This window comes from Kogia breviceps, chromosome 17 (genome assembly GCF_026419965.1).
Source record: "Kogia breviceps isolate mKogBre1 chromosome 17, mKogBre1 haplotype 1, whole genome shotgun sequence".
In the NCBI taxonomy this organism is placed as follows: domain Eukaryota; kingdom Metazoa; phylum Chordata; class Mammalia; order Artiodactyla; family Physeteridae; genus Kogia; species Kogia breviceps.
This window is the reverse complement of record NC_081326.1, coordinates 45,148,856-45,175,774: the sequence shown is the minus strand read 5'-3', so window position 1 is coordinate 45,175,774 and position 26,919 is coordinate 45,148,856. Positions and strand designations below refer to the sequence as shown.

The 26,919-nt window shown below is 41.5% G+C and overlaps 1 protein-coding gene across 4 annotated transcripts in view; it reads left to right on the top strand.

The window, feature by feature from the left end:
* Positions 1-26,919, top strand: part of NCALD (neurocalcin delta) — a 415,625-nt gene that overhangs the window by 107,221 nt on the left and 281,485 nt on the right. For 3 of the 4 annotated variants that reach the window (XM_067017418.1, XM_059042984.2, XM_067017417.1), the window contains exon 2: positions 16,058-16,110. The exons of the other annotated variant lie outside the window; for it this stretch is intronic. The gene's annotated coding sequence lies outside the window, so the exon portion shown is untranslated. The remainder of the gene's footprint in view (positions 1-16,057; positions 16,111-26,919) is intronic. 4 annotated transcript variants of the gene reach the window in all.

The window sequence follows — 26,919 nt, the reverse complement described above, 5'->3', positions numbered from 1 at the left end:
GCCGGGACCTCCTTGAGCTCTTCGAGGACACCTGAGGTTCCTTGCCGGTTGGCGCCCGTAGGCAGTTTGCAGCATAAGTGTTGGCTTTCCTCCAGGCCAGCAGGAGCACATCTCTCTCTACTTGCCTAGCATGGAGTGACAGTCCCATCTCCGTTAGTCATATAATGTAACCTCATTGAGGAAGTGACCACCCCACCATATTCCCAGGTTCCCACTTGAGGGGAGGAGATTACGCAGGTGTGTACCCCTGCGTGAGGGAATCTTGGTGGACATCTTAGAATTCTGCCCACTATGGTGGCTGTGGTTTGGAAGCCCACAGGGGTCTCAGCAACACTGCTAAAGTGAATGTTAGAAAACTGTGGAGTGGGTTACTAATGAATATGGATACGTCACCCAAACATACTTACGTGCTATTCTGGTTAATGCTGCAGAATCTGGAGGCTTCTACTTAAGTCTTGTAGGGGCTTTGCTGCCAAGGGAATAACCAAGGCCACCAAATGCCAGGTGGTAAGAATTGTCAGGGGAGTTTGTGGACTTGATTCTGATGAAAGTTGATGCAGCATTCTTTGCAGGCTCTCAGGCTCACCCTGTTTCTTACATACTCTGCAAACCCCATGCAGAGGACTGTGTGATAAACATTCCTTATCCAGAGCAAGGATTGTTCTTTTTTTTTTTTTTTTTTTTTTTTTTTTTTCCAGTATGTGGGTCTCTCCTGTTGCAGAGCACAGGCTCCGGACGTGCAGGCCCAGCGGCTATGGCTCACAGGCCCAGCAGCTCCGCGGCATGTGGGATCTTCCCGGACCGGGGCACGAACCCGCGTCCCCTGCATCGGCAGGCGAACCCCCAACCACGGCGCCACCAGGGAAGCCCCTTGTGTGCCCATTTAAAAGAATTGTTTCTATAGCTTATGTTTCAGGAAATAAAGTTTCTGGACCAAAGTATATTAATATTTTTATGGTTTCTGTTATATATTGGCAAATTAATCCTCTGAAAGATTGTACCAGTTTACACTTCTACAGTACTGACAGTATCTGTTGTTCTCGGTTGTTGAGACAAAAGTAGTATCTTACATTGTTTTCATCGGCATTTCTTTGATTACAAGTCAGAGAGAGATTTTTCCAAATGTTTATTTGCAATTTACATTTATTCTTTATAAATTATTGCTTCCTGGCCTTTACTGATTTTTACATTTCTCTCTTAAACTGACATTAATTGCTTCTTCTCTATCAAAGGCATACTGAGTGGACTTAACAGTGATGATGAGGAGGATGGTGAAGACAGTTGCCCAAGGCATTTATCACAACCCAGAGAGGCAGCGGCCTCCTATAGTTAACTTCTCAGGCAAGGCTGGCCCGGCCCCTAATCTTCCATCAAAGGCATTTTGTCACAGCCTCCATGTTCTTCAAATTCGTTATCATTATTATTTGGGTTTATTTCTATGGCAACAGCATAAATTTGTCGTGTAAAGAACTTATGGTGCAGTTATTCGGGGAAGAGATTGCTGTTAGTGTTGCTAGAAACACTGCAAGAACAAGATGATATCCTGCCTCTGTAACTTCAGAAATCATTTCGAGGTGATGGGCTTTTCTGAATGAGATTTCATTAGCGACAATTTTTGTCTTTACATCATGGTAAATATTGTGACTACCTGGGAGAGAATCCCTTGGTTTATTAAAGAGCTAAGTAGTCACCTAATGAGAAATTGTCAGTAATGTTGTGAACATGTGGAGAGGAGTATTTATTTTTAAAGGCCTAGATGTACAACGGGTCTCAGGAACAAGCACTGATTCACTGTTTAAATTAGCTCCTGAATTCTGCTGCCTTCCCTTTGGCTATGGAGACCTCTGACTACGTGATACACACTGTTGCTGAGTATTGAATATCAACAGCAGTTGATAGTCTTGATTTGTGTTGCTGATTTTCTCCATGCACATCTTGCCATGGCAGGCTAAACACATGATAAAAACATGTTTTTAAAATAGCGCAAAAACATGTAAACTTTGATGAAGGAAAACTCGTTCTGTTCTGGAAAATAGACCAAGATCAATGGGGAGCAGTTCGACATTTTCATTTAATGTAAGGAAGAACTTTTTTATCAGCTTTTTGAAGCAGTCACTGGGATTTTTCCAGCAGAGATAAGATGATCAGAAGGTAATGGTTACTGGATTTAAGATGAAAAAGGTGGGACCCATGCATTGGGTAAGACCCTGGACTAGATTACTTCTAAGGTTTTTTCCAACCCTGAGATTCTATAATTATGTTAATTTAAAAAAAATCATGTGCTGGGACTTCCCTGGCGGTCCAGTGGTAAAGACTTCGTACTTTCACTGCCAGGGGCTGGGGTTTGATCCCTGGTCAGGGAACTAAGATCCCACATGCTGCATGGCGCGACCAAAAAAAAAAAAAAAAAATCATGTGCCTACTTTTCTGAAGTGGTAAAATTCACAGAAACTGGAAGTGGAGTGGTGGTTACCAGGGACTGGAAGGAGGAGGAAAGGGGAGTTGTTATTTAACGGGTATAGAGATTTGCAAGATGAAAAGTTCTGGAGGTCTGTTTCACACAGAGTGAACACACGTAACATGACTGCACTGTACACCTAAAAATGGTCAAGATGGTAAGTTTTATTTTATTTACTTATTTTACCACAATTAAAACAAAACAACCATGTGCCTACTATGTGTTTCGTCCTAGGTCAGGCACTATAGGGGAGCCATAAGCCTAAGACAGCCCCTGCCCTCAGCTGGCTCACAGCCCACCTCTGCTGTGAGAAGCGAGGTGCCTGACCAGGAGCCCAGGGCCCTCATTAGCTGTGACGACATCACTGCCCCTGCTCTGTGGGCACTGCCAGAAATCCAAAGAAACAAAAAGGCTTCACCCTTCTGCTGTCTTCCAGTCTGCTGCTAGTGCCCCAGCTGATGGAACCCAGTAGGAAGCCAAGCGGTGAGTTAGTCTGAAAAACATGGTGCGCTGTCGGAGGAAGGTGCTTCGAAGAGTGAGCGTGGGGTTGAGCACCGTCAGGCACGGTCCACCCCTTTGTCTCTTCTGCATCCACACTTAGCCTCCTACCCACACACGAACTTGACAAAACAACAACAGCAGCGTGGCAGCGCTTCTGCTGATGCAACTGTCCCTCTCACAGTGAAGGCGTGCTCACCCTTTCCCCGATAAGGCAGATGCAAAGTCTCATCAGTCAGGTGCATCCATATTTGAATGATCTTAGTTACTCTCACAGGTTAGTCAAAATCTTTTCTCTTTTTTTTTAATTTATTTATTTATTTTTTATTTTTATTTTTTTGGTGGTACGCGGGCCTCTCACTGCTGTGGCCTCTCCCTTTGCGGAGCACAGGCTCCGGACGCGCAGGCTCAGCGGCCACGGCTCACGGGCCCAGCTGCTCTGCGGCATGTGGGATCTTCCCGGACTAGGGCCCGAACCCGGGTCCCCTGCATCCGCAGGCGGATTCTCAACCACTGCGCCACCAGGGAAGCCCCCAAATCTTTTCTCTTTTATAACCCACAAGACAATACTGTAAAGTTAACTGTCAGCCAAAAGTCCTTATGTGACATATCAGGGGAAAGGCAAAAGGAGAAAATTATTTCTATATGTAAATATGTACATAAAAATCTAGGAATAAAATACACATCGTTGCTACAGTTCTCACTTCTGTAACTGATCACAAGGCCATAATTGATATATAACGATAGATAAATAGGTAGGGGATCTACATATATAGATCTATATCTGTAGCTACATATTTTCCTTCTTCCCTTATCCACTTTCATGTTCCTTTTCCTTTTCTCTAGTCCTTTGGTTTGTGAGGATTCTTTTTCTGGTGAGTTGATGCTTCATTCCTGAAGAGTCTGTGTCCTTAGTTGTCCCTCATTTATTGGACTGGTAAAATCTTCTATCAGCTTTATTATTGAACATGTAACAAATGGTAATAACAGAACAAGTAATAAACAGAACCCCGGAGAATCCTCTGAATTACAGACATCTCCTTTAGGTCCCCATGGTTCAGCAGCAATCCAATTTCATCTTTACAGTTGGGACCAGTCACCTCAGTGTGGACAGTGAAACCTTTCTTTGTCCATTGGTTCAATGGCATGAGGAGTCTAAAATGACCAGGGGGATGTCTCACATTTGAGTTCAGTAGAACCATTTTTGTGCCTATAATGGAAATATTTTTCCTTGAGAACTAATAACTCTAAACCAGTGGAGCCCCACATCTCAGGGATGGGAAGCAAAATTTTTGTGATTGGTTATTAGGTGTAATAATAAAAGCAGACCCTTCAACTTTAATCCTTGGTTTCCAGATCCATGTGTTCTAGTTAGGGAGAAATAGCACTCTATATGGGTTGTCGATTCCAAGCATATAGTGCATCCTGTAAGATAGTTCCCTAAATTTTCAACGTGTTATCTCCCAGTTGGTGACATTGAGCCTTCAGTTGGTGATTCCACCATTCTGTCAGGCTAGCTGCTTCTGGATGATGGTGGTGCGGCAAGACCAAAGAATTTCATGGTCATAAGCCAGTTGCTGTACTTCTTTTGTTGAGAAATTAGTGCCTTGTTCAGAAGAAATGTTGTGAGGGGTACCATGATGGTAAATAAGTATATGGATGGTGGTGTTTGCAAAAGGCTAATCCATATCCAGATGTATTTATTCCAGTGAGGACAGATCTTTGTCCCCTTCTTTCTGGAAAGGGGACCAAGGTAATCAACCCTCAGCAGATGGCTAGCTGGTGTGCCAGGGCTCACTGTTGGCTCCTGCTGTTAGGAAGTTGAGTACTCAGCTGTGGTGGTAGCAAGATTTGCCTTGGTGAGTCTCTGCACAGCCTGATAGATTGCTGCCATAGACACTCTGAAGATAAGTCCTTGGAGAAAGCACTGACGTAGCTGGGGAAAAAAAGGGTGACCGTCATCTGACATCCTCAGAATGTGTTATCTTGTCTACCTTCCCATTGAGAGCCTCTACAGTGGATGCTTTTTTGTGGGTATTCACATGGGATACAAATATTTCATACCCTTTGCCCATTCCAAAATCCATATACCTATTCCGCAGTCCTCCTTTTTACCAATTTTCCAATTCGCTTCTTTCTAATTCTCTGACCATTTGGCTAAGTCATTAACTACTACATATGAATGAGTATAGATTTGTACTTCTGGCCATCTTTCAGCCTGGACAAAGTGGATATCCACATGTACTGTGAAGTTCTACCAACTGGCCGTATTTTCTTTCTCCACTATTTTTCAGGGCCACCCCTGAGTGAATATGCAACAGTCTGTTTCCAGCTAGTGCTGGTATATAATGAAGAATTATCTATAAAACATACCCAAGTTTTTTTCCCCAGCATTAACTGGCTATAGGGAATTCCTTATGAGGTCATAGGTGTGGGCTGAGAAAGAGAAAGCCACATAGCACGAGCAGGTGGCCATAGGAATCTGAGTTCCTAATCATGCGACTTATTGTACCTTCTGGACCTGCTACAGACCTATCTTATATATATCACTTCCACTTGGTGACAGAGTGTGACTGCACTTAACTGATTTTATGGATTGGTGGATCAAATGACATGGTTAGTTTATGGTGGGCAGCTCAGGTCATGTGGTCATCAGGTGTCCAAGGCCAGGAGTTCTGCCTCCACAAGAGCCTAGGGATGCACTTTCAAGGGGGAAAAGTCAGCAGCTATTTCTGAGAGGGAGAAAATTAGCAGAAGAGGCTGGTTTTGCTCTAAAATATTAGTATTCAAAGTTGTGATTTTTATATGGCTTGCCCCAGGATTGTTAAACCATCCCCTTTTGTACCTGGGGGTTGAGCTATAACACTTTTGGGGATCACGAGGAGATTCATGGGGAATGGAGGCCATAGAGTTGTGCATACGAATCAACATCTTTCCTTTCAAGTTTTCTTAGTTGAGTTATATTCCTTCCTCATCGACTTCTTCTAGTATTGATTACAGAAATGTATTGAGTATATTTTAACTCACCTTCCCCAAATATGAATCTTTATTGCCTTATATACCTATCATACTTCCCCAAATTTGGAAATTATCAGATGCTTCTTTAGATCCTTCTTCATGCTTCTAAGGACTTTACTGGAAATTTCTTTTCTTCTTTTTAAGTCAAGCTACTTTATTGTAAAACAAGACACAGATAGAACCTCCCTTCCAAATCAAATATATAGCTTAGTAAAGCATATATTTGATAAGGCAAAAGCACTTGTAACTACCACGCAGGTCAGGAAATAAAAATTTGCCACCCACTCTTAGAAGCCCTTTCCATGTGTCCCCATCTCAATCATAATCCCCTACTTCACTTTGTAAGTAACCATTATCGAGGTTTTAGTAGTAATTACCCAAATGGGCGTCCTTAGGTACTGTAGTTTAACAGCTTTTGAGAATGAGTTTACTCATCAAAAAAACACTGATACACCATTCTTTTTATCTATAGATTCCTGATCCATCCTTTTCTTTTCCTTATAGTTTATCTGTGGATGAACCCAGCCTTCTGACCTGTAGAGTTTCTCATAGTCATGGCACATTTCACTGTGTTCCTCTGTCTTCTGTATTCCTGTAGAGTGGTAGCTGGATTTAGAGGCTTGGTCAGACTCAGATACAATTCCTTTGGCAACACTATAAGAGTGTTCTTCCGTCTGGAAGTGTGTGATATCTGTCTTGTCCTTTTTGTGATGTTAACTATTGTTGATGCTCAGTGCTTAGATTCATTTATTTGTTGGGGTTGGTAAAATGGTGATATTCTAATTTAGACTTTTTTTTTTACTTATCAGGTGGAATACTTTTATAAAGAATTGCTTCCCCCATCTATTTTTTGATTACTCAGTGGTATAGTTCACATAGGAGAGACAAGATAAATATTTGACTCTTATTTACCAAGTTTTGCAATCATGAATCTGGTTCCCTTTCATCCTCCAAAGGTGTGTGTGTGTGTGTGTGTGTGTGTGTGTGTGTGTGTGTGTGTGTGTGTGTATGCATGACTTTGTGGACTTAAGCATATTTTATGGGTTTCATTTAATTGCAGTTATCTTTTTGAAAGCTCAAAGACCAGTAGAAGCCTCTTAAAGTTGTCTCCTGTTTATTTTTCCTGGATATCCTTTGTAGATATAAAACTCCATGGACTGAAAACTCAAGAACTACTTCTCTAGACCAGCCTTTCCTCCATTCATTTATGGCCTTAACTGCCCAGGGAATATATTTGAAGAGCGGGGCACACCCTCTATAGAAAGGGAATATGTACTTTCTGTTTACAAATATTCCTGGCTTTGTATTTAGAGCCCAGAGCACTGGCTTCCTGTTGGGCTATTCTCCTCTGAAAAGGAGATTGCTTTGCCAGTGTTGTCCACCTTTTCCGGAAAGATTTGATATTAATAGTTTTTCTCTAAAATGCCTTATTCTTCTCTGAAGCATGTGCTCTTGCCTAGTCAAATATCTGGAATAAAATTAAAAACAGCTGAAACACTTACTCCTCCCACCCCTAAAATTCTCTGTGTAATCCAATAAATATCTGTAAATTAACCTTTGGGAAAAAGAAGTTAATCTTATTAAATGTGAGATTGCCTCAGGCTTCTTTGTGTGTGGTAGAAGGACTTGCATTCAAAATGTGCTGTGCCTTGAAAATGTAATTTCCTATCCTCAAAGGAAATTTATCACATTCCCTCCCCTCTTGGTAACTTGCTTTCCCTTTAGCTCAAATGCTGTGTTTTCTGTTTTCATCTTCTCAAGCTTGGACAATTCTGAACATTTTAACCCTGGCAGTTCTGTTTCTGTGGCAGTCACTTTCTGGCAACAGGGCTCCTGTGAGAAGTTAATGGTGAAAAATTGACAGAAGAAGTAATACTTGAGCCAGGATACAAAACAGAACCTCCCACAGGAGAGAATAAAAGTGGTTTTGAGAAGCTTATGGCATCAATATCTGTGACAATTTTCTTTTGGTTTATATTATTCATGTTTTCAGGCCGGGTACTATTGATTTACTCTTCTGGAAGAGGTCTGTGTGATTCTCCGGGCGTAAGTCCTTAGCCTGATATTCAAGGCCCTCCACAGTCTTATTACCATCCTCCCCGCAAACCCTCAGTGACTCCCTATCGCCTGTTGGACTAAGTGCGTACTTTCCCTACGGTTCCAGTTTACCTCCCCAAGCTCATCTCTTTGGCTTTCCTGTGGACACCTCTTCAGATCAGCTATTTTAGATTGCTTCCATTTCCCTGGTATACCCCTTGCTTTCCTACCTTGGCTTTCACTCACATAATTCCTTCCATTTGGAATGACCTTGTCTCCCATATCTACCTGCAGAAATCTTATTATTTTAAAACCAACTTGAAATTCCTCTTTCCCCGGGAATTTCTTTCTGATTCCTCCAAAGGAATTACTTCATTCCTCCTTTGAACTCCCAAGCAACTTGTTTATGCAGTTACTTTGTATTATTTTGTTATATGGGTAAAGATTGCTGTTGCCATCATTTATGTATTTGTCTGATACACTTGCTTATGGGGGTACAAATAGGATGAACATATATCCAAATGTTCTTGAGACAGTTCCAGTTTTCCTCGGACAGTCTCAGTATAGGCGCTGTCCTACTACCCTGTCTGGTTAGTCCCCTCTTGCATTCTCAAAAGTGTCTTGATTTGAATGATAAGTTACATGACCAGTCGCCCTTGGGAGAAGCAACTGGGGGATTGAGGCTGCCTTATACTCATGCTTGAATCACTGGTCATTTAGCAGGAGGGGTGGTGGAATCCATATATGGCGGGCAAAGAAGTTCACAAAAAGGAGACTGTCTTGTGCTGGGGCAGGGACCACATTGCAGAGGCCATCAGGAAATGCTAAGGAGATTAGTTTTGACTCCTGCCAGAGCTAGTCCTCCTAATGGCACTGCCCAGAGCTATTACTTTCCCATCAGAGAGTTAGATTCCCCAAGGGTTTAATAAACAATTTCTCCCAGCATGAAAAGCTGTGGGCCTTGTTTCCCCCTTGGGTCAGTGCAGGTAGAGCTTCAAAGGAGAATACTTGGGCATTGTGTGGAATATTTAATACACATGTGAAAGGCATCTTATATATTTACTTATTATTTATTTATTTTCCACTCCTTTTTATTTTTAAAATTAGCCTACAGAAAAGCTGACAGAATAGTACATAGTCATAGCCCCTTCATTTTGCTACATGTGCTTTTCCTCTCTTGCTTGTTCCATATATAGATGCATTGGATTAAGTTTGTGTTAAAGTAAGATTTATGTATAAATGTTCACATTCTCTTTTTGAATCAGTTGAATATTGGTTTGAGGACATCATGATACTTCACCCTTAAATACTTCCACATGTTTCTCCTAAGAATATGGACATTCTTCTACATAACCACAATTGTCATTACTACACCCAAGACAATTAACTGTAATTCCACAAAATCATCTAATATACAGTCCATATTCAAATGTCTTCAAACAGGTTTTGGATCCTGAATCCATTTGATCCATTATGTCTCTTTCATCTCTTAATCTTGAATAGTCTCTGTGCCTGTTTTTGGTGTTTGTGCGACACATATTTTTGACATACAATGTTTGAAATTCTTTCTCCTCTCACCCTTTAAAGAATTTTGCCTTTACCCACTTAGATTCTTCTAAAGAAAGTTGCGTCATTGCCAGGTCTGCTCTCTTTTTTTGAATTCACTGAGGAAGAATCCAGAGATGGGTTAATGGGCTAGAGGAAAATGAGGGGTGGGAGGAAGGGTGTGTTCCTTGGAAATTGGTCCTGAGGCTTTAGAAATGCCCGAGTTCCTCTCCTACCGCCCACCCCTCACCCTGTAGCTCGGAGGTATGGGGGCTTGGAGAGGAGTGGAAGGAACTTTGAAGAAGTATTGTTGTGAGTTAGGTATTGGATTCTCTTTAGTATTCTTCCAGAACCAGGAAAGATGATGCTTATTAGTTACTTGTGGACTATATTTCCCTGCATGTGACATTCCCCCAAGATTCTGCTCAGTCTTTTCTCTTCAAAGGAGAAATCATTAACTCCGGTAGAGAGAGAAAGCATTTTTATGGCTGTGGTCTTAAGCCTTAGAATGTCTTAAGAGGATTTGAGCAGATCACAGAGTTTTATCATCCAAATTGAGACACATTTGAGAGTGAAACATTTATAGTGAATATGAAATAATTATTGATAGTGAAATAATTATTTCGGGGCCATATGCTTAAGTCAGAATGGTGTCAGGCAAACCAAAATATATGGGTACCCTGGTTATATATGCCTGTTGTTTGCACCACAATTTATCTTGTCCAAGTGGATAAAAGTTATAAATAAACATGATGAAAAAAATGAATGCATGTACACTACTACACATAAGTATTAGATTAAACCATATGAAACTGCCTTATAAAAGTAACAATTTCATGAGCTATCTATAGAGATTTCAAAATTTTGGCGTGTCTGCTGTTTATTTCTTTGAGTAGTAAATTCTTTGAGGATAAGAATCATTCACTTTTCACTCTGTTATTTATTTTTCATTCATTTATTCATTAAACATTTATTGAGCACCTACAACATGCAGGCACTATGCTAGATGCTGGGGATAGATCAGTGACACAGAGCAGGGTACCTGCTACCCAAGAGCAATTATAATGTATTTGTGCCCTTTTCTCTATTCTAGTTAGAATTGAGCATAAATATAAAAGCATAGTAGGTTCATGTTTGTTATTTGATGTCCAAAAAAACCCTAAAATACAAATTGAATTACAGAATTTTTTTGCTGCCATTCTTTGTGGCACCCTCATAAATTGATATCTGAGGATGTATGTCCCTCTGTATCATTTTCATTATGCCATAAGGATTCACATGCCTCAAAGACATGATAAGATTTTTGCAAGGAGAACTGCAAGGAGCTTATAACAGAAGAAGAATGACATGGAAGTGCATTAGGCATCATGGGTGCTCTGATTTAAGTCTGCTCAGGGACCTGTCTGAGCTGCAAGGGAGGACGTGATCCTTAGCTGGTCAGTGGGAGTTAGCGGAAAGTTATTCATAGAAGCACTGGGGCTGGAGATACCGTGCATTGGCTTAAAATTTTCATTGACTGTTAGGCCTCTAGGGATTAACTTTGGGCCTAAACCATCGCTACTTCACAGAGGTAAGTGTCCATTGAGGATGGTGGGCTTTGAACTAATTACCACAAAAGTAAACATATAGCTATCAGTTGTGATAAGTGCATAAGGGAAAAGAACAGCAGGTTGCAGAGTATGTAGGAGAAAGACCAAATTTGGGGGTCAGGGAAGGTCACTCTGAAGGAACCACCTTGAACTGGAGACTCAAAGGAGGAGGGCAGCAGACCCTACAGAGTGTTGTACAGCTGGTGCTGAGCAGTGGAGGAGGAGGGTAGTGCCAGGTGAGGATAAGGAATTTTCATCTTGAAAGAAGTAGAATTGTTAGATGGACCCTTTTGGAGGTGTGGTGGGAAGGGGTTGATCAATTAGGACGTGGAGACCTGAATATCACAATGGAAATGAATCAGTGGAAAACTGTAAGCAGTTTGACAAGGCTGGGATGTGGAGTGTGAAGCAGGACACCATCTTGAATATTGAGTTCTTACGATAAGTAACAGGGAGCCATTGAAGAGTGGGTATTGTTGGGGGAATGACGTATCAAATGTGCATTTGAGAAAGAGAACTCTCAAGGATGGATGAATTAGTTGAAGACATCAAAGGCTGGAAGACCTTGCAGTTGTCTAACAGGTATAGGGGATGAAGGTTTGATGTAAGGTAGTGGCAGTAAAGAGACAGAATAGGAGACAAAGATACTCAGTAAGCACAATCTATACAATTTGGTTATTGATGAGAGGAGAAAGTGGAGGGGTATTAAATGATGTTCAGGTTCCTGGCTCATGTGATTAGTGGAAAGAGATAGCAAGAGGGGGAACCGATTTGGGCAACAGACGATGAGTTAGTTTTGTTCCTGATAAGTGCCCAGTGTTTGTGGGAGATCCAGCCTGATGTTACCTAAGTAGCTGATTAGCTAATGTTTTCTGAGGTCGATGAAGTTCTCTCTGAATATTTTTGATATGTTAACATGGTATCTTTTGAGAGAGTTGGAAGCATTCAAACTACTTATAAAAGGGTTCCTGAATTTTACAACTGACAGATTGCTTTATTTTGAATTACTCATGACAGACTTATTTTTTTGTGTTTGAGAGACATTTGACTTTGTCACAGTTCTGAAAATATGTTATTTCTGGTATGTTTAGATGGTGGGTTTTCAAGAACGGTTAACTATTACAACTAGGCTTGCTGCGTTTTGTTTTTTCCCATTCAGTTTCCCGTTAAATATACAAGCATAACATCTGGCACTCTTCTTTTTAAGGACTCTAGAAAAAGAATAGCAAGGATTAGATTTAGCACTTGACAGATAATCCAGTTGTAATATTTTCTTCTAGAGTTGAGTTCGAAGCTGCCTGAAATGTCCACGTCAGGAGCAACACTGTGTAATGTCACAGAGGAGCCACTTAGGAGAATTCCTAATATGGTCGGGGCATTCTTGAGATGCATGGAATAGCCCATTTGTGCGGTATCATCTGAGATGGGAATGCAGCCCTAACATGTCAAGGCCAGAATGACAGAATCTGCAGAGTACTTCCTGTCTGTTGTTTGTCAGGCTACAGCCCTGTTGGCTGATGATGGCAATTCTTCCTTCTTTGCTTCATTTTTCAATGGCAAATCCTTGGACCCTGAACTGGAATGTCCCTTTCCTAGTCTGAAAGTCAAGTATTCTTAGAAATGGAAGGGACTTTGATAATTATCTTCATCCAAACCCGTGGCATTTTTGCAGATGAGGAAAACAAGACACAGAGAGGTTAAGCGATTTGACCACAGCCATCCAGCTAATGACTGAACCCTCCGGCCCAGCTAGACGCCTCTTTCAGAATGGGTAGGATGGCAGCCTCCCGCTTCCTTTTAGTTTGTTATTTGCCAGAACTTAGAGTCTTTCTTCACTTTATAAAGCCTCTGGGAAATAGTCTAACTCCTTTGAAAGAAGAAAAGACATGTTTACTCAGAAAACTTATTTTTGTTTTTTTCCAAAGGGGTTTTTGTTCTGAGGCAGTGTGACTGCCCTCTCTTCTAAGAGAGCTTTCACCCCACAGCGTGACATCTCTCTAATGGCTGGTGCAGCCCAGTTGGACATCTGTATAACAGTCACAGCAAAACCCCATGCATTTTGGAGCATGGCAGTGCCTCTGAACTCAGGATGCTAGATGCTAGAATGCTAGAATCTGGTCAGCACCGTTGCCTGGGTCTTTAGGGCGAGTGACACCAGGAACTTCCTTAGAAGCAACTGTTTATCAAACTTTCAAAAGGATCATTGATTGTTAAAATTAAAAATCTCAGAGCTCTGTCCTAGGACTGAGCACCCCTGTGAGTCCTGAGCACCCATGGGGCTTCGCTGCTGCTGCAGGGCAGGCAGGCGGGAAGGGGGCACGGCTAAGGGAAAGGGGGGAGATTCGAAGATGAGTTATGAGTGGGAAGAGGAAAAGAGCTCCTACGGTGCTGACCATCTACTGCCTTAGCACGGTGGGGAAAGGATTCGGGGGCCCTTTTCTCAGGACCCACAATGGCTACTCGGTCCCAGCTTTCTCTCCATACTTTCTGGCCTGGGTGTGGGGTGGTGGGCCGGAGCAGGTGGTAAGCATTGATTGCTCTGGCTCCTCGTGTTGTCTGTGCTCTGAGACTCCAAGTGCTTGGGTTTAGAAAGCCAAGAGACTTTATTTTGCATCTGTTGGAATGTCTCTTCTGTGAGACAGTGGACACCGCAGGAGCCTCCTTCCGGAAAAAGGGAAGAATCTCAGGGGGATTCTTAGACAAGGAGGGAGAAGCATTAATTACTAGCTCAAAACAGAATCCCACATTTGTAAGAGCTCAGTTAAAGAAGAACGGGCAGTTGAGAGTAATCTTCTCAACCTGAGCTGTTTCCAGAAGCAGCAAGCGGGTGCTGCTATCTGAGCTAAGCACAGAATGATGAGAAAATGCATACTGGTGGATTTTCCTCAAATCTTTAGAGTAAACAGAATTTTCTTCTTGCTATAGCAAACTTAATTCTGTACCAAAATGGTCACAGAATATTGCAGCTCTGTGGCAACTCAGACATGATCCTAGATGAACATGCTCTGTTCTCTCCCCTTCTCCACGCTGTTTTGGGTCCTGGGAGGCTAGTGTCCATGGATCACATCAATCACTTATTTGACCAATGGGAGGTCCCGCTTTACCATCCCTTGATGGTTTCTTTAATCCTATCTACACTTTGTAAATAATCCCCTTAATAAAAGCTCCCATTTGAGTGTGTAATCTCTTTCATGCTGGGACCCTGAACTGATAAATCATCTAATCCTATATGACCATTTTACAGATGAGGAAACTGAGGCACAGAAAAACCCACTGACTTTTCCAGTGGTGTCCCTTTCCTCCTCCTTTTCCCAGCCATGATTGAGTATTCACAAGCTGAAACCCTGAATGCTGTGGACTGAGGATGAGATAACCTCTGACACTAGAGTCTGCTCTGCTCTAATGTGATGACACATTTCTAAAAAACTTCCATTTATTTAAAAACCGTGTCCTTAAAAATGCTATTTAAAAAGACACAAACATAGAGAATGGACTTGAGGACATGGGGATGGGGAAGGGTAAGCTGGGATGAAGTGAGAGAGTAGCACTGACATATATACACACACTATCAAATGTAAAATAGATAGCTAGTGGGAAGCGGCCGCATAGCACAGGGAGATCAGCTCAGTGCTTTGTGACCACCGGGAGGGGTGGGATAGGGAGGGAGACGCAAGAGGGAAGAGATATGGGAACATATGTATATGTATAACTGATTCACTTTGTTATAAAGCAGAAACTAACACACCATTGTAAAGCAATTATACTCCAATAAAGATGTTAAAAAAAAAAAGAAGAGTGGGTTTTAATGTGATATCTAAATCAAATTAAATTGGAGCAACTAACCAATTTATTTCACTAATATTTTTACATTTTCCTTTTTATGCATATAATGAAACCCATGCCTAAGTAAATCTAATAGAGCTTTTTCAATAAGTACAAGATAAAAATTCTAAATCTTAGTATTGTATCACAGTTTAATTTGCAACCATTTTTTCTTTCCTATTATTATGTAAAATAGCATTGTCTCTTACAACCAGTGAATCTTAATCAATGAAGTATGGTGATGAAGTAGGAAGTCAATTAAATTATCATTATGAATCAAAAGATGAGTTGGAAAGCTAAGACCTGAGGAATAAGTTTAGTAATTCTTTTGCTCAATAAATATTTATTAAGTGTCTACTGTGAGACCAGTGCTGGGATAGGCATGAGGATACAGCTGTGAACAAAGCAGATATGATCCCTGGGTGCACAGGGAAGACAAGATATACTGAATAAGTAGTTGCACGTATGATATTACAGAAGAAGACTTGCAGGCTTCTTTGAAGTGTAAATAGAGGAGCTTAACATGGTCAAGGGGAGCAGATGGCCTGAGTGAGGAAGTGACACTTCAGTGGAGAATGGAAGGATGAGTAGGAGTTATCCAGGGCAAGAGGAGGGCGGTCCTGGCAGAGGGGGTGGTGTGCGTGAAAGCTGGGACGTGCCAAGGAGTGAGGGGCTGAAGCAAGTCCAGTGTAGTCGGAGCCCAGACAGTGGTATGGGGATGAGAGACAAGGCTAGAGAAGTAGGTAGGCATCAGATGATGAAGGGCCTTATAAGTCATGCCAAGGAGCTTGGCCTTTATCCTTTGGATAAGAGGAGGCTGTGGAAGGGGTTTCAGGAGGGGTGTGGTATGTCATGCTCAGATTTTAGAATTTCACTCTGGCTGCTGTGCAAAAATGGGGTGCTGTAGATCAAGGGCAGATGAAGGGGGGAGCATGGCTGTTGAGAGCCATGGTAGCTGGGAGGGGTAGAAGATATCAGATGATGCAAGGGAATCCTGCAGCAAGCAATAGCCCCCACCACTGACTGCCTTCCTCAGATATCATATCCTTAGTTCCTGATAACCTAAAGATAATAACTTTATTTTTGACAGAGTGACTTCTTCTGACTTGAGCCTGCAGTGTGCTTTGAGAGATCTTCCTCCAGGTAAGTGCGGAACAAATTTCCTCAGATTTATAAGCCACGCTTTTCTCCCAAGACTTCCTAAGACTCAAATCCAACATCTTATTTAATCCTTATGACAGCCCTATAAGTTCGGTGTATTTTATTGAGACAGAGAGAGGTTAGGCAACTTGATGAACATGCACAGAGACGTTCATCACAGCATAAATTATACTTGCCAAATGAAACAAAACAAGAGGAGAGAATCTAAGTATCCAACAGTAGGCAAATTGTGTTAAATCCGTTATGGTACATCATTTGATGGAGGTACTTTAATACTAGTCTATATCAGATTAAGTAGTTTCTTTTCTATTCCTAGTTTGCTAAAAGCAAGTTAGTTGCCCTGGGTGTTGAATTTTATTGAATGCTTTTCTAATCTACTGAGCTGATGAAATGATTTTTATTCTTCATCTAATCATGGTAATTTATATTAATTGATTTTCTAACATTAAATTACCTTGCATTTCTCAGACAAAATCAACTTGGTCATGATGCAGTATTCTTTCTATATTTAGCTAAGATTTAGTTTTAGTCCTGAGATTGGATAAATTTTTTTTTCTTGTGTTTTCCTTGCCAGGAATGGTTTTCAAAATATTAGAATTGCTTGCTACTTGAATGTATGGGGGAATATGAGAGTAAAACAGTTGAGACCTGTTGTTTTCTTTGAGGGAAGAATTTTTACATGCTGATTTAACTTCTGATTTATTTAGGTTTTCTGATTTCTTCTTGAGTCAGTTTTGGCAAATTTTGTTTTTGGTTATATATACACACTTCTGTTGGATATGTATGCAGCAAGGGAATTTCTGGATCATGGGGTAGGTGTATGTTCAGCTTTAGCAGACACTATCAGTTTCTCAGAATGGTTCTATTAATTTAAAAATTTACATGCTAACCAGGAATGTATGAGAGTTCTGATTTCTCTGTATCCTTTCCAATACAAGGTATTTTCTGTTTTGTTGTTTGTTTGATTTTTCATTTAGTCTCTGCTGCTAAGTGTGAAGTAGTATCATAGTGTAGTTTTGATTTGTATTTCCCTGTAGACTAATGAAGTTGGATACTTTTTCATATGTTGATTGACCGTTTGAATATCTTGCTTTGTGAAAAGCCCTTTCAAGTCTCAAAAAAAAAAAAAAAAAGTGAAGTGCTTATTCAGGTCTTCTGAAAAAAAATTGTGTTGCCTTATTGAATTGTAGACATTTTAATAATAGGTATTCTGGATTTGAGGCCTTGGTAGGATATATATGTTGTAAATATCTACTTTTTTTCCTGTGGTTTACCTTTTTACTCTTTTTATGATCAGAAATTTCTTTAAAATAGCGTAAATTATCCATTTTTTTTTCTTTGTGGTTGGTACTGTTGTACCTATTTAAGAAATCTTGGCCTTATTCTAAGATCACAAAGAACTCTTATGTTTTCTTCTGAAAGCTATATTATTTTTCTTTTACATTTTGAGCCACGATCCGTCTGAATTGGTTTTATTGTTTATGATGTGAGGTAGAGGGTCAAGATTAATTTTTTCCATGTGGATACGCACTTGACCAGAAGCCATCCTTTTGTCATAGCACTATTTACCTATTTATTTATTTTGGTCAGGCTTACTGAGGTATAATGAACACACAGTAAAATTCACGCTCTTGAAATTTATGGTTTGACAAGCTTCACCAAAGTGTACCATCCTGAAACCACCACCACAGTCAGGATGCAGAATATACCTAACACCTGAAAGAATGCTTCTTTGTAGTAACAATCACTGATCTGATTTCTGTCCCTAGATTTTTTTTCTTTTTTCAGAATATATAAATGGAGTCATACAGTATGTAGCCTTTTGTTTCAGATTTCTTTTTAAAAAATCTCAAAGGCTCTCAAAAATTCATCTGTGTCATTGCTAGTACCAATCATTTGTTCTTTTTTATTGCTGAGTAGAATTCCATTGTGTGGATGTACCACAATTTGTTTATCCATTAACCAATTGATGAACATTTGGGTTATTTATAGTTTTTGGCTCTTATGAATAAAGCTATTATAATTGCTCATTAAGAGGTCTTTGTGTGGATGTATGTTTTCATTTCTCTTAGGTAAATTGCTAGGAGTAGGTTTATTGGGTCATATACTATATAGTATACTGGATTGTATGCATTTAACGTTATACAAAATAAATCCCTCCAGCTGTTCCCAAAGTGACTGTGCCATTTTGCATTCCATTCGGTAATACGTGAAATTTTAGTTGTCCCACAGTCTCTCCACCACTTGGTATAATCAGTCTCCATAATTTTAGCAATTTTGAGTTGGTTTGTGGTATTATCTCGTTGTAACTTTAATTCTCATTTCCCTAATGAGTAATGATGTTGAACATCTTTTTATGTGCTTCTTTGCCATCTGTATATCTTCTTTAGTTGAGTGTCTGTTGAAATCAGTCACCCATTTTAAGAATTAAGTTATCTATCTTTATATTATTGAGCTATAATAGAATATATTCCAGATACAAACCCTTTATCAAATGTGTGCTTTGCAAATACCTTTTCCCAGGCTGTGGCTTGTTTTTCATACTCTTAAAAGCATCATTCAGAGCAGAAATTTCTAATTTTCATGAAGTTCAGTTTATCAACTTTTTCTTTGATGGATAGCAGTTTTGTGTCCTAAGGAATCCTTGATAAAACCAAAAATACAAAGGTGTTCTTAATTTTTTTCTAGAAAATTTATAGTTAAAACTATAGTTAAACTATAGCTTAATATAGTTAAAACGTAAAAGTTTTGCATTTAGTTATATGACACATTTCGAGGTAGTTTTTGTATCTGTTGTGAGATAAGGGTCATGGTTCAATTTTTTACATGAGTGTCCACATTTTCCAGCACTGTAAGTTGAAAAAGCTATCCTTTCCCCCTTTTAACTACCTGGACACCTTTCTCTCTCCTCCTCCTCCTGGTACTCTAATTACATGCATGTTAGACTGTTTAATATTGTTTTACAGCTCTTGGACACATTTTTTTCCTTTTTCTTTCTTTTTTTTTTTTTTTTTGTGGCTGTGCTGCATCTTCATTGCTGTGCATGGGCTTTCTCTAGTTGCAGCAAGCAGGGGCTATTCTTTGTGGCGGTACATGGGCTTCTTGTTGCGGTGGCTTTTTTTGTTGCAGAGCACGGGCTCTAGGCGCACAGGCTTCTCATTGTGGTGGCTTCTCTTGTTGTGAAGCATGGGCTCTAGGCACGTGGACTTCAGTAATTGCAGCACGTGGGCCCCAGAGTGCGCGGGCTTCAGTAGTTGTGGCGGGTGGGCTCAGTAGTTGCGGCTTGTGGGCTCTAGAGCATGGGCTCAGAAGTTGTGGCACACGGGCTTAGTTGCCCAGTGGCATGTGGGATCTTCCCAGACCACGGATCGAACCCGTGTCCCCTGCATGGGCAGGCAGGTTCTTAACCACTGGATCACCAGAGAAGTCCACTTGGACACTTTTTAAAATTACCATTTCTCTTTGGGTAATTTCTATTGAAATGCTAAGTTTGTTGCTTCTTTTCTTTTGCTGTGTCCTGTCTCATCAGCCAATCAAAGAATTCTTCACGTCTGACGTTGCATTTTTATTTCTAGAATTTTTGTTTCTTTCCTGTAGTTTCCATGTCTCTGCTGAAATTCTCCATCTTTTCTTGGATTGTATCCTTCTTTTCCATATGAGCCTTTTACATATTAATCATAGCCATTTTAAAGTCTCTGATCATTCCAATATCTGGGTCATCTCTCTGTCTAGTTCTGTTGGTGCCTTTATCTTGACAATAGGTTGTTTTTCCTTGGTTTTTTGAATCTCATAATTTTAGTTGGATGTTGGACGTTGTTGGTAGAAGAGCAGTAGGTAATAAAGTTGATAATATTTCCACCCAGAAATGGGCACACTTCTTTTGCACGGCTGTTAAATGTAAGAATGGTTTGGTCCCTTGTTAGCAGTTAATAAGATTAGTAGTTAGTAGGGAGTTTGGGTGGGTTTGGGCTCCTGATTGCTATAGTTCTCTTCAGCCAACCAGACTGCAAAGTTTTCCGGTGGTGGACTGACGTTACCTCAGGCTTAGTGTGTGGCCTGGCGTGCAGAGGGTTTTTCTCACCGTCCAGACTCTACCCTCAGCTTTCCACCGAGGGGGTCGCTCTCCATGTTCATGGTCCTCTCCTAGCTGTGAACTGCTCTTGCTCATTGCTCAGTGCAAAACTGTGGCCGTGTTAGGGGGTTCCCAGTTCTTCTGGTCCAGCTCCAATCTTGGGCAGGCCTTGGGACTGCAGCTTTGTCCATGTTCCTGTTCCTCTTCGTGGCATTCCATTTCTGCCTTCTATCTGTAGGTGGCTTGGGTGGGAGAGAGTTCCCTGCCCCTCCCTCAGTGGTAGCAGACCTCTCTTCTTTGTGTCAATGCAGGATTCTGGGCCTGAGAGTCCCTTGTTCTTCCATCAGGGCAGGACCAGCAGCATCAGTATCACCTGAGAGCTTGTTAGAAGTGCAGAATTGCAGGTCCCATGCTCAGACCTGATGAATCAGAATCTGCATTTTGACAAGATCCCTGAGGGATTCTTGTGCACTTTGAGAAGTAGTGTTTCACCGCAGTGGTCTCCAACATTTTTGGCACCAGGGACCGGTTTCGAGGAAGGTGATTTTTCCACAGATTGGGGTGGGGTGGGGTGGGGGGGAGAGGTTCAGGCGGTAATGTGAGCAGTGGGGAGTGATGGGGAGCGGCAGAGGAAACTTTGCCCGCTGGCCTGCCACTCACCTTCTGCGGTGCGGCCTGGTTCCTAACAGGCCATGGACCGGTACCGGTCCATGGCCTGGGGGTTGGGGACCCCTATTTTACCCAATCACTGTTTTCTTTTCTTTGTTTCTTTCTTTCTTTTTTTTTTTTTTTTTGCTAACTGTGCTTTTAATAATGAGATTAAAATCCTTCAAAGTCAAAATATTGTGAAGGTAACCCTACTTCAAGAATAAACTGGGTTGTAGTGCACACATATTTAAATTAAGGCATTTAAATGTTTTTTCTAGTTAAATTATTGAATTTAATTGAAAAATTATCATTGATATGCATAGTTAAGCTTCTTAGTTTCAAATTCTTCTCTGAGCTTTGTGTTCCTAGCACTCAAAAATCTTGATTCTTTCTTGTAGCAGGGATTTGTCTGTTGCTTCCTCTTATAAAGGGATTTCTTAGACCTTTGAAGCCTGCCTTCTAGGGGCAGTTCTTTCTTCCTCTCCACCTTGGGTTCAGCTCAAGCAACAGGTTCCTACATGAAGTTTCTGTTGATGCTTCAAAGCCTGGCCTAAAGGGTTCTAGCAAGGACCCATCCCAAGAACCTTTAGAGACAAGGTTCTTGCTGAGAGACCCTCAGCTTTTGAATCTTCCCAACTTTGAGTATCTTGTGATGCAACAATGCGATTGTGCTGCCAGAATTCTGGTTTTCTCTATTTTTTTCTCAACTTTCAGGAAAGGTTAATTTTACATTTATCCCAATTCTTAAGTTGTCCTCTTTCCTTGGATTTCATAAAAAAAATGCTGGCCATGATTGCTGGATTATAGCATTTGCTTTCCTTTTGTCTTCACCTTTGCTTTTGTATACAGGTATTTTGAAGCCTCCCCCCACCCCCTGCCCCCATGTCTCAGTGAGAGACATCAAGTCAGAGAGTTCTGGCAATATCATTAAATTGTTTTAGCATAGCTTGTTCAACTTGGGACCATCATGGAAGTATTCCAAGCAGGTGGACACAGAGGGGCACAAGGTCATGCCTCTTAGCTGAGTCAGCCCAGGTTAAGAGCTGTCCTGGTTTCCTGGGACCAGTGAATTATGCTTTAATCTTAGTGGTCACCCTTAGCTGCATGGGAGGCTGGGAAATGTATCTTTGAGTTGGGCGTATTGTTGGTGCAAAAGAAATCAGGGCTGGGTTTGCTGTGGATGGAGAACTAAATGCAGATATCAGACAGACAGGGAGCTTTATTAAATATCAGCTTCATTCCCAGTGATCCTGGATTGGAGAATGAGCTTAAATTATGGACAGGATCAGCTAGAATCAGGCATCCTATTAGATTTATTGCTGAAGTCTTCTTTCATGGAAAAGAAAAATACATGCTGCTGAGGCCAGAAATAGAAAGGAGGGTGTCCAGACCTCCATGAACTTTCCCTCACTCAGTCTGAGCAATTCAAGGAGTCACTCCCTTGAGGAGTGAAGGGATGTAGTGAAGGGTAGAAGCCACCTTCCAATAGTCACCTTCTTTTAAGAAGACAAACAGTTTTATTTTATGTGCCCAGGCAGGGATGCTGGGAAAGAGAGAATCATGCTCCTCCTAATAATCGTTACATACATGTGTGTGTCACACACACACAATGTCTTACTATATATTATGACATATTGTGACAGTTGTGTTATATTTTTCCCAACTCCTACAGTTAATGTCCTTGTAATATAGATGGGAACCTCTTATGAGAGTTGAGCAAAGGGAGAATTCACATGTGTTGAAGTTGTGAAACCCTCATAAAGGAGATGGAGATGAACTGCTTACAGATTTTAAAGATTTGTAGAGTTGTTTCAGGTTGAGAAGAAGAATGATTCAGGGCAAATAAACAGCATGGGCTGCAGCCAGTAGACTTCCAGCTGCTTTGGAAGCTTGCTGCAGGATTCTTTATAGCACCCCCCCCACTTCATTGCTGCACAGAAACCAACCAACAAGCTGCTGCCTCCGCCCCGCCCCCGCCCCGTCCCCCAACCCGAGGGTTTTGCCGCAGACTTCCTCAGCATGCAGCAGGCTCCAGCCCCTCTTCTCGTCTGGTCACCCTTGCCTCCCGCGGCCACACTGATTGGAAACCCATAACAACCCCCCTGCTCACTACACAAGGCTCAGCTCAGGACTGAGTTGACAGCTAATTGTTGCTGCTGATTGCTTTGCTGATGGTGCTTTGTGGCTATTTTGGTTTTTCTCAAGAGTTCCTTAATTAGAGGAAATGACATTGTGTGCTGTCTAATCAGCCTCTTATTAGACATTATTCCATTTGTAGGATAATCAGGTGACATTTGGGTTTGTTCCTGCCAAGCGGGTATGAGGATTGTGGCCTGTGGTGCAGTTGGCTTGGCAGAGCAGAAGTCCCTACCCAGCTCTGAGACAGCGTTGCCCCTGGTATGAGGGAGGAGCATTCTGTATTCCCAGTGTGGAGAGACCCAGGAGTCCATTGGGGCCCCTGTTCAGGAAGCAATGTCCCACTGAAATCTTACACCTCACAGCAGCCATTGCCCTCATAGGATGCTGACTTTCTTCTCTTTGAAACGTGATGTTTCAGGATTCCTTTGATATTTTTCTTTCTGGCCAACATGGAGAGACTCTTTCATTTTTCCCTGGGAGAAATACAGATATGGCCTGAGGATGGCTTCTGTTTGGTGAAGTTTTTGAGGTGGTTTGCCATGCAGTGTAGTGAGATCTCACTACATTGCTTTAATTGCCAGGAAGAACCATCTTAAGTTATAAAAATTCTAAATTAGAAGTTTGAAGAGATTTACAACTCTGAAATCCACAGAATAACTTTTACCAGCTGTTTTTAAGGCTCTTTTATTGAATGCTTTATTTTAAAGCATTAAATAAATGTTTATTTGCATATAAACCATGTGTGAAAGTTTAAAAAAATCTATTTGTCCAAGTATGAGTATGGACCCTTCTTTTCTAATTTTTTGTTTTTGGTATTAACTTACTGCAACAAGGATTTATTGAGCCTGCTGATGGGCCCTTGGGCTTAACAAAGCTTTGTGAGACACAGTCCCTCCTGCAAGGAACTTACATTCTAACTAGGGAATCAACATTCTCCAGTGGTCCTTTCTTCATGGTTTCATTGAAGGCATCTTCATGGTTACATGGTTTTCCTCCAAGAGTGTTCAGTGTTAGAGCGGAGAACATAGAATACAGGATTATCCAGGGCTGGGAAGAGAAGAGAACAGAGATATTGGGGGGTCTAGGGAGAGACTGTAATCTTCTCATATTGGGCACAGAGGAAGGGAGGCCAAGATGTGTGTGGGGGGTCAGATGGGGGTATCATGAAGATGGAGAAAATGGTTGATGGACATGGTAGGTGGAGGCCAAGGCCAGGAGAACTCCATTAGGTCAATAAGGAAATGGAGAGTGGCTAAGAGACAAGAGAAAGAGAACAAACTGCTGCCTGTCTGTTTCCCTTGGGTCTATCTTCCTCCTCCACCAAAGGGTGAAAAAGGGCCAGGTATGATGTTTCTTTTGTGTCTCCTTCAGCTCCTGGTTCAGCATGTTGCCTATAGCATGTGCTTCCTAAATATTTCCCGAAGAAATTCAGCTCACTCATGGGCTTTCTTTGGAGTCGTAGATCAGATTTCTTTCACATATATAGAAAGGATTGAGGTGGTCATTGGTTCATGTAAATGGTGAGCCCCAAAGTGACTGCTGATATAATCTGACAGTGGTAGAGACACACACGTGTATACTAACCACAGTGAAGAGGAAGTCTCCATCATCTTGACACTTGCTCAGTACTTCCAGGTGAAGGGAAAGTATCATCTTTAGGGAGACCGTCTGAGGAGGCTTCAGAGATGAAGTCCCACGTGCTGGATGTGATGCTGTCTTACCCAGAAAGCCAAAAATGCTGTTCCTTTCCATAGGCCAGTAGTTCTCCTTTGTCCCTTCATGATTTTGCAGGCTAAGCGCATTTGAAGACCCAAATGAACAGCTTAAACTTCTTTCTGATGCCGTTGCTGTTCCCATGCTCAACAGTCAACTTTTTCTCATGTCTGTATTTAACTGAAGTAATCTTCGTGAAAGCCTTCCACACTTGAAGTCACAGCAAAAGCTAGAGAGTAAAATTTACATTTTGGAATAAAAGCTAAAACTTGACGATATCATTCCTATATATTCTTGTGGCTCCCTGGGGAGGACCGCACCCACTGTGAGTTCTTTGCGAGTGTCTTCCATTCACTTAGTTACCCTAGTGCTGGCCCGGTGCTGGGACACCATTGAGGCTTACAAGCGTATGTGCCCCTGAAGAGAAATGGGTCGTGCGTCCAGTTCAAGCATGCCAGCAGGGCTGTCATGCATATTTTCTTAGGTAGTATTTTTAAAGTTCCTTAAGCTGTACGCCAGACGCAACAGACTTGACCAGAATCATGCTGTTACCATGGCATCCAAAGAGAGCCCTTAGGAGCTCATCGACTTCTCCAGACAGAGAGGAAGATGGTAAACTGCTCTGATAGAACATTTTCTACCTTAGAAGCTGAGAATAGAAACTGTATTTATCTGAAACAGCAAATCTGATTTTCAAAATTTCTCTCCAAGCATCATTTTTTATAAGACATTCTCTGAAGACTGCTCACAGGTTTACATGCTCTAGCACTGACTTGGAGAAGCTTTTCTTTCATCTCTGATCTGGAAGCTTCTCTTTGAATAAAATAGAAATGTTGAATGGCTCTGGCTAAGAAATCCCTTTCAATTTCAGACAAGAGTTGCAGTAACTGAGCCCCGTTTATTCAAGGAGAGTGAAGCCAGAGTGGGTCTGCTGTGAATAAAATGACAGGCCGCCTTTCTTCACAGGTGACTTCTCTCCGCTGGCCCAGTTCTTTGGTGTTAATCTAATTCTCATTAATTGCTAACTCCAAAGCAACAGAGCTTCGATCTTTGAAAGGATTGCCTTTTATAAATGCTTATTGTCTGAAATTTCTGCTTAATGGGAAGACCACTGAACCACTAATTTTTTGGTTTAGAGTTAGTGGGCAGGGACAGTTTAAGTCATTACCTTCTATTGCTTGACATTTGTATGACACTTTGCAGTGTTCAAAGCACTTTCACATCCATTGTTATTTGAGATTTTTAACAGCCCCCGGAAGACAGAAAGATAGATTTTTTTTTTAATTCCCATTTTTTTGAATGAGAGCGTTGAGGGTCAGAAAGATTTATGCCTCCCTTAAAATCATTCTTACCAGAGGTAGACCAGGAGCTAGAACCTACCTGTCCTATTCCTAATTCCTCTTCAGGTTGCCCTGTCATGATGAGCTAAGTGTGAGGATGGTAAGGGAGAACCTATAACTTGTTTGGCAGTTATTTGCTTAATCGTCTTGTCTCCCTGGTCTGACGTTAAGCTCCCTAAAGTGGAGATTATTTTATTTACCGTTAGATCCCCAGTGCTTAGAGCAGTACCTGGCATACAGTAGATTCTCAGTTAACATTTTTGTTGGTGAACGAGCAATAATAATGCCAGCATTTTCACCTCTACCCATCCCCTTCTTACACGTTCCAGTGGCATAATAAAAATTATATCTAAAATAAGTAGGCAAAGATATGAGCATAGTGGGGAAGTGCAGGTTGTCAATCCATCAAAGTAGTAGATGAAGAACATTTCAACCGAGCTGTAGAAAAACACAGAAGAAACTGAAAATAGAGCTCCTGCCTTCGGGGAGCTTAAAGCTTAGGGAAACAGGATAACCCATGATGGAAAAGATGAGGAAAATTGGGCTTCCCTGGTGGCACAGTGGTTGAGAGTCCGCCTGCCGATGCAGGGGACACGGGTTCGTGCCCCGGTCCGGGAAGATCCCACATGCTGTGGAGCGGCTGGGCCCGTGAGCCATGGCCGCTGAGCCTGCGCGTCCGGAGCCTGCGCTCCGCAACGGAAGAGGCCACAACTGTGAGAGGTCCGCGTACTGCAAAAAAAAAAAAAAAAAATGGTGAGGAAAATCACTATCCAGCAGTCTGTTTGGTTGGCCCTGCTCTTTTGGAAACTCAAAGTTGGGCGGAATAAAAAGGGCGCATACTGCAAAAAAAACCCTTGATCTCAGAGTGAGGAGGAAGTG